Source organism: Vipera berus (genome assembly GCF_964194415.1).
Source record: "Vipera berus genome assembly, chromosome: Z".
Classification (NCBI taxonomy): domain Eukaryota; kingdom Metazoa; phylum Chordata; class Lepidosauria; order Squamata; family Viperidae; genus Vipera; species Vipera berus.
This window is the reverse complement of record NC_138205.1, coordinates 125,180,108-125,185,076: the sequence shown is the minus strand read 5'-3', so window position 1 is coordinate 125,185,076 and position 4,969 is coordinate 125,180,108.

Sequence of the window (4,969 nt, the reverse complement as noted above, 5' to 3'; positions counted from 1 at the left end):
GCAATGAAACCACTAGAGGGCAATCATGGCTCTTCTACATCTTCTACATCTTCAGATCTTCCAAAGCATTTTTCCTAATTCTTTCTTGCTTTATCGAATATACCATCCTTAGAATAGCTAGTTTCTGGAGAGGAAATGACTGGAGCATCCGTCATGCATAGGCATCCAAGCAGCAGTCAAATTTGCTCCCTGATTTCCACTCAAAAGACTTTTGAAGCACACATAAGACATCCATGCGGCAACTTGGTTTTGCTTTTTCAAGAGATAGCATTAGCAAAGCCAGTCCCAGTTTGGTTCTGTACTTCCTGTTTACAAGTACAAACCAACATCTGGGTGATGAGGAACACCAAACATCACCACAATGGAGGGCTACAGTTGTTCCCTGTTAATGTCATTGTTCTTTCTGCCTTGCAGCTGGCAGCTTACAGTGGCTTTTTATTTTAACAGCCTGGGGCCAGCAGTCCTGTAGGAATTCATGCCAGGGAGAAACAAACATTGAGATACAGCGGGAAATGGAATAACTTACTAGTCCTGTGAGGATAAAGTGGTAGGTCAGGAGTCTTCAAACTTGGCCTTTTTATGACTTGTGGACTTCAACTCCCAGAATTCCTCAGCCAGTGTGCCTGGCTGAGGAGTTCTGGGAGTTGAAGTCCACAAGTCATAAAAGGGCTAAGTTTGAAGACCCCTGTGGTAGGTCATTCTCGAAGAGATTCCTGCAGACAGATCTCTAGATTTTTATGGACTTTGGATTGCAGGGTCTAGAAGAGGTGGAGATGAGTTCAGCCTTATATGGAATTGAGCACTGCTATACTGCCAAATTGCAATGTATGGTAGTGAAAGCTGGACCATAAGAAAGGCTGAACGCCAAAGAATTGAAGCCTTTGAACTCTGGTGCTGGAGAAGACTCCTGCGAGTCCCTTGGACTGCAAGGCGATCAAACCGGTCAGTCCTAGAGGAGATCAACCCTGACTGCTCTTTAGAAGGCCAGATCCTGAAGCTAAAACTCAAATACTTTGGCCACCTAATGAGAAGGAAGGACTCACTGGAGAAGAGCCTAATGCTGGGAAAGATTGAGGGCAAGAGAAGAAGGGGACGACAGAGGATGAGGTGGCTGGATGGAGTCACTGAAGCAGTAGGCGTGAGCCTAGATGGACTCCAGAAGATGGTAGAGGACAGGAAGGCCTGGAGGAACATTGTCCATAGGGTCGCAATGGGTCGGACACGACTTCGCAACTAACAACAACAAATACTGCCAAAAAGACAGAAAAGTCAGCAATAATGGATGGATGCTGCAATGAACTTCTAAAATGTGTGACTGAATAAGGGTAGATGTAGGATAAACCCTTATTTGTGTACCCACCTAATTTGGGGGGGGATTTTACTAGCGGTCCAGACATTTGCATTTGTAAACTTAGTATTTCTCAGTTGTTTGGCCTTAGGATAGAAAGAGAAAACTTGCACAATGCAGCTAGAAGCCTGTCTTCCAATGTGCACACAATTGATGATAAATTTTAGGGGATGGGAAGTGTTTGGGGTCAGGTGTGCATCCCTAGTAGAGTCAACTTTGACAAGCTGGCAAATTCTTCATTTTTCAATTTCAGTCTCTCCCATGTTTCTCCATTTCAGCAATTTTCAGAAGTACGGATTTCAATTTCCAGATTTTCACAGTCAGCTCCATAGAGCCAGTTTGGTCTAATAGCTGAGGCATCAAATTGGAAAAAAGGGGGGGTGTCTTGAGGCATCAAATTGGAAAAAAGGGGGGGTGTCTTGAGTTATAGTCCTGCCTTAGGCATGAAAGCTGGTTGGGTGACTTTGGGCCAATCACCAGGAGACTATGAGTTCTAGTCCTGCCTTAGGCCTGAAAACCTGTTTGGTGACTTTGAGCCAGTCCTTCTCGCTCAGCCTAACCCACCTCACAGGGCTGTTATGAGGAAAACAGGAGGAAGGAATATTAGGACTGTTCATCATGTACATTTATTTATAGTAATGGCGTAATAATAAATAAAAATAAACATCAGAATGATTACATTGATCTGATGCTTCCTTTTCAATGAGGAGGAATTATAGTGATAAGGAGGTGATAACCATTAGGCTCAAATGCAAGCCAATACAAGAGAGGCTGCATCCCCCATCACCCAAAGTGATGTATTTGTGTCTGCACAGATTCACATTTGAAGGCAAAGGTATTGTTTGGAATTCCTGTGCTGCCACCTTCACCTTTTTATAGTAATTTTATATAAACTGGACATTAATTTCCTTGCTCCCAGTTCAGGATGTTGCTACAATGTCCTGTATATTTTTTTTTCGTACTATCATTATGGTGAGTTCTGAGTTTGAGTTTTGATGACTGCTAATTACTACAGAAGCCATGCATTTCTTCCTTGAAAGTTGACGCCATCGAAACCAAGGAAAATTTTTCTCAAGCGTTTGGAATTAGCAAAGAAAAAGGAATTGGCAGAAACATTAATCATGCACTCGGCTCAGAAATAGAAAAACACATTAAAAATGCATCCATCCACCTCACTCGAGCAGGCAGGAGAATTGGATGGGAGTCACTTCAACTCTGCTTTTCATTGAGGCAAAGGAAAGGAACCAAACGATGTCACTGTCACTTTTGTTTTGCCGATCTTCGTCTTAACTATAATTTGTCAAAGCAAACCAAGAGCTTCAGGCTGAACTGAAATTCTTTTAAGTCAGAACTAGGCTCAGAAGTGAAAAGGACGGATGAGATCTACTGTGATGGAAATTCACCATTTTAACAATTGTGCCTATCTTCAGGATTACATGCCTTTGAGAATACGGGTAGAATATACTTACATCCACAACTGGGACCAGAATTTCCATTGTTAAGCAAAGTATTTATTAAGTGCCCAATTTTACAACTTTTTTTTTGCCAGATTGTTAAGTGAATCACTGCAGCTGTTAAGTGAATCACATTTTCATTAAGCGAATCTGGCTTTCTCCATTGACTTTGCTGGTCAGACACCAATTGGGAAGGTCTATGACAATTCAGAGAAGAGCAACTAAGATGATCCAAGGCCTGGAGACTAAAACATATGAAGAACGCCTGCAGGACTTGGGTTTGGCTAGTCTAAAGAAAAGAAGAAACAGGGGTGACATGATAGCAGTATTCCAGTATTTGAGGAGCTGCCTCAAAGAAGGGGGGGGGGTTCCACCTATTCTCTAAGCAACCTTAGAAATGAAGACTAATAGAATAGTTAAGTGCAGATATGCTAGTTGTTATGACAAAGCTATTGAAAAATATTTCTCAGTTTCCTTTCATCAGCTAGCAAGCGAGTTTCATTAGTTTCCAAGTTTTGAAGAAGGTCAAGCATGTAATACTGTAGTTTGGTTCCTATCAAAGATTTGTAGTTCATACTGGAAGACGGAAATAGATGACCCTCCTAAAATTGCTGAACTTTCTAGTATTCCATATCAAGGTCTCCACCCTTGTCATAGACACAACTATATGGAATGCTAATCTTATTATAGCAATTGGGAGACAAGTTGGCTAGCTATTCATTGATGGTCATTGAGATTCTCCTCCTCCTCTTCCTCCTCCTCCTCCTCCTCCTCCTCCTCCTCCTCTTATGAAATATTGGAAAAAAATGTCATTTGTCTTCTCCCAACCTTGGCCTACCAACACCATCCACTTGAACTGTCCTTCTGAGAAGATACTTTTCTGGCTGGAGATACAAGTTTATCAATTAGCAACAACTATACTTTTTCCAGTTTCAGTAAAGTAATTGGGATGCCAAAGATGCTTCTTCTTCCGCATTCACTGTGACTAAAATCAGTCCAAACCAAACAACACCATGTTCTCTTTAGAAGAATATTTATTTCCCAATTTCTTTTACTCCTTCCCCCCCCCCATGGACAGTGATAGGATTACAGCATGTAACAAAGACCCCACCCACAAAGTACACAAATGATTAAAAGTATTTGTTTCAGCTAAAACAAAATCCACAATGACTATTATATATTTATGGCTCAGTGGTTATCTAAACAAATACTAGGAAGAGAGAAAAACTAGGATGAGTTTCATTCCCAGAAAGAAAAACTCAATCAACCAGGACATTTGAAGTATTCCAAAATTCTTTTTCTCTCTTTTGAGGAATTAAATGTGTTCTTCAGGGATGTTGCTCAACTTCCATTCTTTACCTCAAAACCAAGAGAGAACCATATATTTTGAATTCTGCAAGGATTTATATCTCAAGAAACGGTCTCCTTGGATGATCCAACCCATGTCACCTTCCCTACTGAAAGAATTCATCTCATTTCTGCTTTCAGTCCTGTGGAAATTCGTTAAAATGTTCCTTCTCCCCAAAAAATGCATCTTTACATCTTCTAATCTAACCAATGGAATCTAGATCAATGTTTCTCAGCCTTGTCAACTTTAAGAGGAGTGAATCTCAATTCCCAGAATTCCCCAGCCAAGAATTCTTCTGTAGCACCCAAGCACATCCCCCTCAGAAGAAGAGCTTGCATCAGAACTGAAAGTTCCTCTGCATCCAGTTTCTGTAAAAATCAAAGTTGAAAACTACAAGAAAGGGTCAATGAATGTCATCCACAGAAAGTCCTTAATCTACAGTATATGACAGGGGTCTTCAAACTTGGCCCTTTTATGACTTGTGGACTTCAGCTCCCAGAATTCCTCAGCCAGGCATGCCTGGCTGAGGAATTCTGGGAGTTGAAGTCCACAAGTCATAAAAGGGCCAAGTTTGAAGACCCCTGGTATATGACATAACGGGCTGTTGCTTTGATGTCCCTTGATGCCTTCAAACTATTCTGCTCTGCTGCTGGATAGGTGCACTTGAGCTAAGCAGTCAACAGAGGGAATGAGTGGATTTGCTTTTAGAAACATCTCAAGATCTTATTTCACATTTGGAACTATACTGAAATATGTTCCCACATTGAACTGTAAATTCAGTCTTTTGTTTTTAAAGAAAAAGAATGCTTTGTAGGGTTT